The sequence below is a fragment of the Puntigrus tetrazona genome, unplaced genomic scaffold, assembly GCF_018831695.1.
Source record: "Puntigrus tetrazona isolate hp1 unplaced genomic scaffold, ASM1883169v1 S000000644, whole genome shotgun sequence".
Lineage (NCBI taxonomy): Eukaryota > Metazoa > Chordata > Actinopteri > Cypriniformes > Cyprinidae > Puntigrus > Puntigrus tetrazona.
Genome location: NW_025048265.1, coordinates 218,280 through 231,529, shown reverse-complemented (window position 1 = coordinate 231,529; position 13,250 = coordinate 218,280). Strand labels below are relative to the sequence as shown.

The 13,250-nt window shown below is 40.8% G+C and overlaps 1 pseudogene; it reads right to left on the bottom strand.

Annotated features, from left to right (window-relative positions):
* Positions 1 to 5,763: 5,763 nt before the first annotated feature.
* LOC122334789 lies at positions 5,764 to 13,250 on the bottom strand (annotated as a pseudogene).

Below are 13,250 nucleotides of genomic sequence, written 5' to 3'. Positions count from 1 at the left end.
AGTATTTTATTTTTTTTTGTTTATTAACATTTTTTTGGGTGTCAAGCCCTGGCGCCAGACGCTACTACCAGAGCTTGCCGGTCTCGCAAGACGCAAAGACCCGGACGGATGGATGGGCCACTCGTGTCAGCCCACCAGACACTACGCTGACTGCAGGGCACTTCCTGTGTGGCCGTAGCAGGGTGCTCTTGTCTCCACGACTTTTGGGATGACCTACGACAAAAACAGAAAAAAAAAAATCAGGTTTATTGATCATTAGACAGCAAACGAAACAACTAACAAAGAGTAAAAGCAATTTGAGTTATCTCAATGATGTATGTTGATCATATATAGGTACGTTAAACCAGTCGTGGAGTAGGAGTCTGTCAAGAGGCATTCTCTCCTCGGGGGTTGGGATGCAGGCAGGCGTTGATCAAATGGCTGCATTCTGTTCAGAAAGAAGAGAGAGACGTTTGACTGCTATCTTAAACTTCCTTTACAACAACTCACCTGCTTGCAAAAATAATCTAGAGGAAGACGGACACTTGGCTCAGATGGCACTTTTTTTTCGTGCTTTTCTGCGATATAGAATTACTGTTGGCTTTGTTTGCGAAGGTCTGACCTTTTGACAAGCTGGGCAGATACCACAGCCAGTTCTTGATCTTGTCCAGATCGGTGTGGTCTGGATAATAGCCGCAGACCAAAGTGTACAAAACTACCCCAGTGAAAACACTGTTGCTGGCCGTCCGTTGTACTTGCCCGTCTCTGAATATTCAGGGGGGCAGTATTCCTCTGTACCTGGAGGAAAGACATTTGTACGTTTATACCGGCAGGGCATGTTTCTCTTCACCGTTAGCATGTGCAACATGACAAGTTGGTCTGACCACTCACGAAAGTTAAAAATACTGCAGAAAATCTCAGGCACCCTGATAATACATACCACTAAAGGTGCTGTACGGCATTTCATGCAGCAGGTCCCGCAGCCGAAATCAATCAGAGTCACGTCCAGGTTGTCTGTGTTAACTAACAAGTTCTCCAGTTTGATGTCTCTATGAAGAACTCCGCGGCTGCAGCATTTGTCAGCAGCCTCGACGACCTGCTGCATCACGTGCCGTGCAAAGTTTTCGTCTAAGATGCCTCCACAGCGCTCCAAGTAGTCAAAGAGATTCTCACAGGGCGAGGGGCACTGCAAGACCATAACATAATGGTCTGGAAACTCCTGCCAGTCCAGCAGCTCAATGATGTGGGGTGAGCTGGGACCCTTATTGGCAAGGACGGTCAGGCCGATTTCCAGGGAACGGGTTCGGCGTGATCAGGCTAAGCGGAAAGACAGTTTTTAAATACAGAAATGATTTGCCTGTCTATGATTAAAACAGAGACTGTGAGGAGATAACAGAGAGAGTGCAGTCTACTTACAATGTTGATATATTTCATGTTTTCTGTTTTTTGACAAATTTCAGTGCCACCTGATCAACAAAACAAATGATTAGTTGTACACTATGTACACAAAACGAAAGAATAATTTATCGGGTATATGTTTTAAAAATTACCGGAAAGCCATCCTTGCATCGCACTCCCTTGTAAACAGCACCGAATCCTCCTTCACCCAGTTTAGCACCGATGCTGTAGTTCAAGTAGATATCTATAAAGAAACATTAACATTTTTTTCACATTCTCATGTATGAGTAGTTTTTTTAAATGTTAATGGAGAAACCGTATGGAATATTTGTATTGATCTCTGCGAAACGTAAACAGCCTGAATGTTCATGTCTGCGTTATATATCAAGCAGCCATAAAATATGTGTGTATGTTTTGGGTTATGGCAATAAACCCACTCTCACTGCTCGTGGCCACTTCACTGTCCTGTTGTTCTGTCAACGGGGACTTAATCTCTCCTTCGGACAGATTATCTTCCACACACTCCTCCTGAAGATGCTCCTTCCTCGGCTGCTCTTCAGAAGAGGGGAGGACTTTAGAGCTCGGAGCTTCCTGATGAACATCACATGTGATGTTCTGCAGAGAAATCTGATCTAAAGAGAGGATCGGAAATGACAAAAGACTGAACGATCGCAAAAACAATACTTGAATAAATCATAAGAGCAGCATTAAGACACTTTTTGATTCACAGAGCTCGATTCTATGCACATTTAGGTGACGTTGATGTGATTTACCATCAGAGCACCTAGAAGATCCAGCCTGCTCCAGCTTCTCGCTTTGCTCCACTTTCTCATCCTGAGCTTTCTCACTCTTCCCAGCTCTTGGGCGAGAGAAGTGGAAACAGGCCAACCTCTTCCAAAACCTCCATTTTTTTTTCCTCATCACCTTCTTCTTCTCACTCATCACCCTATCTCCTCCATCTTCCTCAACAGTACCAGCACGCTGATGAGGATTTGGCATGTTGGACTGAAGTGGTGTACTTAGATGGGAATTGTACACACACTCACTCTCTACCGCTTTCTTTAAACAAGAGTTTTGCTGACCCATGATGGCACTAACACACTGCTGTCTCTCCAAACTACCCACAAAAGTAATATTGAGTTTGACACTTTTACATGCTCCAACATTCCATAAGAGAATTCTGAATGTGACATCATAAGAGAACGGAACAGCAAAGAATCTTGCATGGAGTCTGGTTGCCTGGTTGCCATTTGTATTATTCGATGTTTGTATCTAATGATATGAGCAAATAAAATATTCACAAAAAGACTATTGCCGAAATCTTGTTTAACTACTGTACACAGCTAAAAAAAGAGAGATAATTATGTAAATAATATTATATTTTGAATATTAATATTTGTAATACAATTTCACCACTTCATTAAACGTTACAAGTACTCATGAAGCTGATGATATTTCTCTGCATTCCTGGAAGTACAATACAAAGCCTCTGCTTAAATAAAAATAATAATAATAAAAACAACAATGAAACTATTTTGTCTTAAAACCTTTTATTTCATGAAATGCAGTCCATGCATATCGTTTACGGAGGGGATGTATATTCATGTATATTATTTTGGGTTTCTCTAAACAAGAGTCTTTACAATACTGTGATAATTTTACACTTTTGAATAGCTATTTTCTCTATTCTCTCTCTTGGCTTTTGGCTATTCGAGTTTTCCTTTAATGTTTGTGTTTTCTCTCACTTCCAAAGGAGGGCGGTAGACAGCTTATGGTTCATGGGGAGGATACCAATGCAGGGGTCCAGTAGGACTGACTTGTTGGGGAAAAAGCAGCTTAAGCAAGTTCTAGTTAATAAAACATTTTGAATGTCCTGAATATTTGTAAGCTATGAAATCAGCCATGATTTTGAGATGGTGCGACATTCAGCCTGGAAGACAGTAACAAAAACTATATATTGTTAATTGAGTTTAATGTTCTGCTAATCCTGAAGAACGTGATTAACCGGTTCGTATGTATTTAATCAGGGATGGAACTAAATTCTACAACCACAGCAGAACTCAAGTTTGACCAAAAAACAAACAAACAACAAACATTTTCTGACTGCCATCTTGTACAATAAGGGCCTACAAAATAATTGAATTATACGAGGTTGGAGTGGTCCAACACAAGTAGTGGTCACGATATTCGATATTTGTATCTAATGACATGAGCAAATAAAATATTCACAAAAAGACTATTGCCGAAATCTTGTTTAACTACTGTAGACAGCTTAAAAAAAAGATAATTATATAAATAGTATTATATTTTGAATATTAATATTTGTAGTAAAATTTCACTTCATTAAACGTTACAAGTACTCATGAAGCTGGTGATATTTCTTACATATTACAATAGGGGCCTACAAAACAATTGAATTATACGAGGTTGGAGTGGTCCAACACAAGTAGTGGTCACTACAGGTCGGAAGAGGGGTTGTGTCAAATGGCAAATAAGACACATATTTTTATGACGAGGAATAACAAATCTTCACACACAGAGTATTTTTTTTTTTTTGTTTATTAACATTTTTTTGGGTGTCAAGCCCTGGCGCCAGACGCTACCAGAGCTTGCCGGTCTCGCAAGACGCAAAGACCGGACGGATGGATGGGCCACTCGTGTCAGCCCACCAGACACTACGCTGACTGCAGGGCACTTCCTGTGTGGCCGTAGCAGGGTGCTCTTGTCTCCACGACTTTTGGGATGACTCCACGACAAAAACAGAAAAAAAAAAATCAGGTTTATTGATCATTAGACAGCAAACGAAACAACTAACAAAGAGTAAAAGCAATTTGAGTTATCTCAATGATGTATGTTGATCATATATAGGTACGTTAAACCAGTCGTGGAGTAGGAGTCTGTCAAGAGGCATTCTCTCCTCGGGGTTGGGATGCAGGCAGGCGTTGATCAAATGGCTGCATTCTGTTCAGAAAGAAGAGAGAGACGTTTGACTGCTATCTTAAACTTCCTTTACAACAACTCACCTGCTTGCAAAAATAATCTAGAGGAAGACGGACACTTGGCTCAGATGGCACTTTTTCGTGCTTTTCTGCGATATAGAATTACTGTTGGCTTTGTTTGCGAAGGTCTGACCTTTTGACAAGCTGGGCAGATACCACAGCCAGTTCTTGATCTTGTCCAGATCGGTGTGGTCTGGATAATAGCCGCAGACCAAAGTGTACAAAACTACCCCAGTGAAAACACTGTTGCTGGCCGTCCGTTGTACTTGCCCGTCTCTGAATATTCAGGGGGGCAGTATTCCTCTGTACCTGGAGGAAAGACATTTGTACGTTTATACCGGCAGGGCATGTTTTCTCTTCACCGTTAGCATGTGCAACATGACAAGTTGGTCTGACCACTCACGAAAGTTAAAAATACTGCAGAAAATCTCAGGCACCCTGATAATACATACCACTAAAGGTGCTGTACGGCATTTCATGCAGCAGGTCCCCGCAGCCGAAATCAATCAGAGTCACGTCCAGGTTGTCTGTGTTAACTAACAAGTTCTCCAGTTTGATGTCTCTATGAAGAACTCCGCGGCTGCAGCATTTGTCAGCAGCCTCGACGACCTGCTGCATCACGTGCCGTGCAAAGTTTTTCGTCTAAGATGCCTCCACAGCGCTCCAAGTAGTCAAAGAGATTCTCACAGGGCGAGGGGCACTGCAAGACCATAACATAATGGTCTGGAAACTCCTGCCAGTCCAGCAGCTCAATGATGTGGGGTGAGCTGGGACCCTTATTGGCAAGGACGGTCAGGCCGATTTCCAGGAACGGGTTCGGCGTGATCAGGCTAAGCGGAAAGACAGTTTTTAAATACAGAAATGATTTGCCTGTCTATGATTAAAACAGAGACTGTGAGGAGATAACAGAGAGAGTGCAGTCTACTTACAATGTTGATATATTTCATGTTTTCTGTTTTTTGACAAATTTCAGTGCCACCTGATCAACAAAACAAATGATTAGTTGTACACTATGTACACAAAACGAAAGAATAATTTATCGGGTATATGTTTTTAAAAATTACCGGAAAGCCATCCTTGCATCGCACTCCCTTGTAAACAGCACCGAATCCTCCTTCACCCAGTTTAGCACCGATGCTGTAGTTCAAGTAGATATCTATAAAGAAACATTAACATTTTTTCACATTCTCATGTATGAGTAGTTTTTTAAATGTTAATGGAGAAACCGTATGGAATATTTGTATTGATCTCTGCGAAACGTAAACAGCCTGAATGTTCATGTCTGGCGTTATATATCAAGCAGCCATAAAATATGTGTGTATGTTTTGGGTTATGGCAATAAACCCACTCTCACTGCTCGTGGCCACTTCACTGTCCTGTTGTTCTGTCAACGGGACTTAATCTCTCCTTCGGACAGATTATCTTCCACACACTCCTCCTGAAGATGCTCCTTCCTCGGCTGCTCTTCAGAAGAGGGGAGGACTTTAGAGCTCGGAGCTTCCTGATGAACATCACATGTGATGTTCTGCAGAAAATCTGATCTAAAGAGAGGATCGGAAATGACAAAAGACTGAACGATCGCAAAAACAATACTTGAATAAATCATAAGAGCAGCATTAAGACACTTTTTGATTCACAGAGCTCCGATTCTATGCACATTTAGGTGACGTTGATGTGATTTACCATCAGAGCACCTAGAAGATCCAGCCTGCTCCAGCTTCTCGCTTTGCTCCACTTTCTCATCCTGAGCTTTCTCACTCTTCCCAGCTCTTGGGCGAGAGAAGTGGAAACAGGCCAACCTCTTCCAAAACCTCCATTTTTTTTCCTCATCACCTTCTTCTTCTCACTCATCACCCTATCTCCTCCATCTTCCTCAACAGTACCAGCACGCTGATGAGGATTTGGCATGTTGGACTGAAGTGGTGTACTTAGATGGGAATTGTACACACACTCACTCTCTACCGCTTTCTTTAAACAAGAGTTTTGCTGACCCATGATGGCACTAACACACTGCTGTCTCTCCAAACTACCCACAAAAGTAATATTGAGTTTGACACTTTTACATGCTCCAACATTCCATAAGAGAATTCTGAATGTGACATCATAAGAGAACGGAACAGCAAAGAATCTTGCATGGAGTCTGGTTGCCTGGTTGCCATTTGTATTATTCGATGTTTGTATCTAATGATATGAGCAAATAAAATATTCACAAAAAGACTATTGCGAAATCTTGTTTAACTACTGTACACAGCTAAAAAAAAAGAGAGATAATTATGTAAATAATATTATATTTTGAATATTAATATTTGTAATACAATTTCACCACTTCATTAAACGTTACAAGTACTCATGAAGCTGATGATATTTCTCTGCATTCCTGGAAGTACAATACAAAGCCTCTGCTTAAATAAAAATAATAATAATAAAAACAACAATGAAACTATTTTGTCTTAAAACCTTTTATTTCATGAAATGCAGTCCATGCATATCGTTTACGGAGGGGATGTATATTCATGTATATTATTTTGGGTTTCTCTAAACAAGAGTCTTTACAATACTGTGATAATTTTACACTTTTGAATAGCTATTTTCTCTATTCTCTCTCTTGGCTTTTGGCTATTGAGTTTTCCCTTTAATGTTTGTGTTTTCTCTCACTTCCAAAGGAGGCGGTAGACAGCTTATGGTTCATGGGGAGGATACCAATGCAGGGGTCCAGTAGGATTGACTTGTTGGGGAAAAAGCAGCTTAAGTAAGTTCTAGTTAATAAAACATTTTGAATGTCCTGAATATTTGTAAGCTATGCAATCAGCCATGATTTTGAGATGGTGCGACATTCAGCCTGGAAGACAGTAACAAAAACTATATATTGTTAATTGAGTTTAATGTTCTGCTAATCCTGAAGAACGTGATTAACCGGTTCGTATGTATTTAATCAGGGATGGAACTAAATTCTACAACCACAGCAGAACTCAAGTTTGACCAAAAACAAACAAACAACAAACATTTTCTGACTGCCATCTTGTACAATAAGGGCCTACAAAATAATTGAATTATACGAGGTTGGAGTGGTCCAACACAAGTAGTGGTCACGATATTCGATATTTGTATCTAATGACATGAGCAAATAAAATATTCACAAAAAGACTATTGCCGAAATCTTGTTTAACTACTGTAGACAGCTTAAAAAAGATAATTATATAAATAGTATTAAATTTTGAATATTAATATTTGTAGTAAAATTTCACTTCATTAAACGTTACAAGTACTCATGAAGCTGGTGATATTTCTTACATATTACAATAGGGGCCTACAAAACAATTGAATTATACGAGGTTGGAGTGGTCCAACACAAGTAGTGGTCACTACAGGTCAGAAGAGGGTTGTGTCAAATGGCAAATAAGACGCATATTTTTATGACGAGGAATAACAAATCTTCACACACAGAGTATTTTATTTTTTTGTTTATTAACATTTTTTTGGGTGTCAAGCCCTGGCGCCAGACGCTACCAGAGCTTGCCGGTCTCGCAAGACGCAAAGACCCGGACGGATGGATGGGCCACTCGTGTCAGCCCACCAGACACTACGCTGACTGCAGGGCACTTCCTGTGTGGCCGTAGCAGGTGCTCTTGTCTCCACGACTTTTGGGATGACCTACGACAAAAAAAACAAAAAAAAAAATCAGGTTTATTGATCATTAGACAGCAAACGAAACAACTAACAAAGAGTAAAAGCAATTTGAGTTATCTCAATGATGTATGTTGATCATATATAGGTACGTTAAACCAGTCGTGGAGTAGGAGTCTGTCAAGAGGCATTCTCTCCTCGGGGTTGGGATGCAGGCAGGCGTTGATCAAATGGCTGCATTCTGTTCAGAAAGAAGAGAGAGACGTTTGACTGCTATCTTAAACTTCCTTTACAACAACTCACCTGCTTGCAAAAATAATCTAGAGGAAGACGGACACTTGGCTCAGATGGCACTTTTTCGTGCTTTTCTGCGATATAGAATTACTGTTGGCTTTGTTTGCGAAGGTCTGACCTTTTGACAAGCTGGGCAGATACCACAGCCAGTTCTTGATCTTGTCCAGATCGGTGTGGTCTGGATAATAGCCGCAGACCAAAGTGTACAAAACTACCCCCAGTGAAAACACTGTTGCTGGCCGTCCGTTGTACTTGCCCGTCTCTGAATATTCAGGGGCAGTATTCCTCTGTACCTGGAGGAAAGACATTTGTGCGTTTATACCGGCAGGGCATGTTTTCTCTTCACCGTTAGCATGTGCAACATGACAAGTTGGTCTGACCACTCACGAAAGTTAAAAATACTGCAGAAAATCTCAGGCACCTGATAATACATACCACTAAAGGTGCTGTACGGCATTTCATGCAGCAGGTCCCCGCAGCCGAAATCAATCAGAGTCACGTCCAGGTTGTCTGTGTTAACTAACAAGTTCTCCAGTTTGATGTCTCTATGAAGAACTCCGCGGCTGCAGCATTTGTCAGCAGCCTCGACGACCTGCTGCATCACGTGCCGTGCAAAGTTTTCGTCTAAGATGCCTCCACAGCGCTCCAAGTAGTCAAAGAGATTCTCACAGGCGAGGGCACTGCAAGACCATAACATAATGGTCTGAAACTCCTGCCAGTCCAGCAGCTCAATGATGTGCGGTGAGCTGGGACCCTTATTGGCAAGGGCGGTCAGGCCGATTTCCAGGGAACGGGTCGGCGTGATCAGGCTAGCGGAAAGACAGTTTTTAAATACAGAAATGATTTGCCTGTCTATGATTAAAACAGAGACTGTGAGGAGATAACAGAGAGAGTGCAGTCTACTTACAATGTTGATATATTTCATGTTTTCTGTTTTTTGACAAATTTCAGTGCCACCTGATCAACAAAACAAATGATTAGTTGTACACTATGTACACAAAAACGAAAGAATAATTTATCGGGTATATGTTTTTAAAAATTACCGGAAAGCCATCCTTGCATCGCACTCCCTTGTAAACAGCACCGAATCCTCCTTCACCCAGTTTAGCACCGATGCTGTAGTTCAAGTAGATATCTATAAAGAAACATTAACATTTTTTTCACATTCTCATGTATGAGTAGTTTTTAAATGTTAATGGAGAAACCGTATGGAATATTTGTATTGATCTCTGCGAAACGTAAACAGCCTGAATGTTCATGTCTGCGTTATATATCAAGCAGCCATAAAATATGTGTGTATGTTTTGGGTTATGGCAATAAACCCACTCTCACTGCTCGTGGCCACTTCACTGTCCTGTTGTTCTGTCAACGGGGACTTAATCTCTCCTTCGGACAGATTATCTTCCACACACTCCTCCTGAAGATGCTCCTTCCTCGGCTGCTCTTCAGAAGAGGGGAGGACTTTAGAGCTCGGAGCTTCCTGATGAACATCACATGTGATGTTCTGCAGAAAATCTGATCTAAAGAGAGGATCGGAAATGACAAAAGACTGAACGATCGTAAAAACAATACTTGAATAAATCATAAGAGCAGCATTAAGACACTTTTTGATTCACAGAGCTCCGATTCTATGCACATTTAGGTGACGTTGATGTGATTTACCATCAGAGCACCTAGAAGATCCAGCCTGCTCCAGCTTCTCGCTTTGCTCCACTTTCTCATCCTGAGCTTTCTCACTCTTCCCAGCTTATGGGCGAGAGAAGTGGAAACAGGCCAACCTCTTCCAAAACCTCCATTTTTTTTCCTCATCACCTTCTTCTTCTCACTCATCACCCTATCTCCTCCATCTTCCTCAACAGTACCAGCACGCTGATGAGGATTTGGCATGTTGGACTGAAGTGGTGTACTTAGATGGGAATTGTACACACACTCACTCTCTACCGCTTTCTTTAAACAAGAGTTTTGCTGACCCATGATGGCACTAACACACTGCTGTCTCTCCAAACTACCCACAAAAGTAATATTGAGTTTGACACTTTTACATGCTCCAACATTCCATAAGAGAATTCTGAATGTGACATCATAAGAGAACGGAACAGCAAAGAATCTTGCATGGAGTCTGGTTGCCTGGTTGCCATTTGTATTATTCGATGTTTGTATCTAATGATATGAGCAAATAAAATATTCACAAAAAGACTATTGCCGAAATCTTGTTTAACTACTGTACACAGCTAAAAAAAGAGAGATAATTATGTAAATAATATTATATTTTGAATATTAATATTTGTAATACAATTTCACCACTTCATTAAACGTTACAAGTACTCATGAAGCTGATGATATTTCTCTGCATTCCTGGAAGTACAATACAAAGCCTCTGCTTAAATAAAAATAATAATAATAAAAACAACAATGAAACTATTTTGTCTTAAAACCTTTTATTTCATGAAATGCAGTCCATGCATATCGTTTACGGGAGGATGTATATTCATGTATATTATTTTGGGTTTCTCTAAACAAGAGTCTTTACAATACTGTGATAATTTTACACTTTTGAATAGCTATTTTCTCTATTCTCTCTCTTGGCTTTTGGCTATTCGAGTTTTCCCTTTAATGTTTGTGTTTTCTCTCACTTCCAAAGGAGGCGGTAGACAGCTTATGGTTCATGGGGAGGATACCAATGCAGGGTCCAGTAGGATTGACTTGTTGGGGAAAAAGCAGCTTAAGTAAGTTCTAGTTAATAAAACATTTTGAATGTCCTGAATATTTGTAAGCTATGCAATCAGCCATGATTTTGAGATGGTGCGACATTCAGCCTGGAAGACAGTAACAAAAACTATATATTGTTAATTGAGTTTAATGTTCTGCTAATCCTGAAGAACGTGATTAACCGGTTCGTATGTATTTAATCAGGATGGAACTAAATTCTACAACCACAGCAGAACTCAAGTTTGACCAAAAAACAAACAAACAACAAACATTTTCTGACTGCCATCTTGTACAATAAGGGCCTACAAAATAATTGAATTATACGAGGTTGGAGTGGTCCAACACAAGTAGTGGTCACGATATTCGATATTTGTATCTAATGACATGAGCAAATAAAATATTCACAAAAAGACTATTGCCGAAATCTTGTTTAACTACTGTAGACAGCTTAAAAAAAGATAATTATATAAATAGTATTAAATTTTGAATATTAATATTTGTAGTAAAATTTCACTTCATTAAACGTTACAAGTACTCATGAAGCTGGTGATATTTCTTACATATTACAATAGGGGCCTACAAAACAATTGAATTATACGAGGTTGGAGTGGTCCAACACAAGTAGTGGTCACTACAGGTCAGAAGAGGGGTTGTGTCAAATGGCAAATAAGACGCATATTTTTATGACGAGGAATAACAAATCTTCACACACAGAGTATTTTATTTTTTTGTTTATTAACATTTTTGGGTGTCAAGCCCTGGCGCCAGACGCTACCAGAGCTTGCCGGTCTCGCAAGACGCAAAGACCGGACGGATGGATGGGCCACTCGTGTCAGCCCACCAGACACTACGCTGACTGCAGGGCACTTCCTGTGTGGCCGTAGCAGGGTGCTCTTGTCTCCACGACTTTTGGGATGACCTACGACAAAAACAGAAAAAAAAAAAATCAGGTTTATTGATCATTAGACAGCAAACGAAACAACTAACAAAGAGTAAAAGCAATTTGAGTTATCTCAATGATGTATGTTGATCATATATAGGTACGTTAAACCAGTCGTGGAGTAGGAGTCTGTCAAGAGGCATTCTCTCCTCGGGGTTGGGATGCAGGCAGGCGTTGATCAAATGGCTGCATTCTGTTCAGAAAGAAGAGAGAGACGTTTGACTGCTATCTTAAACTTCCTTTACAACAACTCACCTGCTTGCAAAAATAATCTAGAGGAAGACGGACACTTGGCTCAGATGGCACTTTTTCGTGCTTTTCTGCGATATAGAATTACTGTTGGCTTTGTTTGCGAAGGTCTGACCTTTTGACAAGCTGGGCAGATACCACAGCCAGTTCTTGATCTTGTCCAGATCGGTGTGGTCTGGATAATAGCCGCAGACCAAAGTGTACAAAACTACCCCCAGTGAAAACACTGTTGCTGGCCGTCCGTTGTACTTGCCCGTCTCTGAATATTCAGGGGGGCAGTATTCCTCTGTACCTGGAGGAAAGACATTTGTACGTTTATACCGGCAGGGCATGTTTTCTCTTCACCGTTAGCATGTGCAACATGACAAGTTGGTCTGACCACTCACGAAAGTTAAAAATACTGCAGAAAATCTCAGGCACCCTGATAATACATACCACTAAAGGTGCTGTACGGCATTTCATGCAGCAGGTCCCCGCAGCGAAATCAATCAGAGTCACGTCCAGGTTGTCTGTGTTAACTAACAAGTTCTCCAGTTTGATGTCTCTATGAAGAACTCCGCGGCTGCAGCATTTGTCAGCAGCCTCGACGACCTGCTGCATCACGTGCCGTGCAAAGTTTTTCGTCTAAGATGCCTCCACAGCGCTCCAAGTAGTCAAAGAGATTCTCACAGGGCGAGGGGCACTGCAAGACCATAACATAATGGTCTGGAAACTCCTGCCAGTCCAGCAGCTCAATGATGTGCGGTGAGCTGGGACCCTTATTGGCAAGGGCGGTCAGGCCGATTTCAGGGAACGGGTCGGGCGTGATCAGGCTAAGCGGAAAGACAGTTTTTAAATACAGAAATGATTTGCCTGTCTATGATTAAAACAGAGACTGTGAGGAGATAACAGAGAGAGTGCAGTCTACTTACAATGTTGATATATTTCATGTTTTCTGTTTTTTTGACAAATTTCAGTGCCACCTGATCAACAAAACAAATGATTAGTTGTACACTATGTACACAAAACGAAAGAATAATTTATCGGGTATATGTTTTTAAAAATTACCGGAAAGCCAT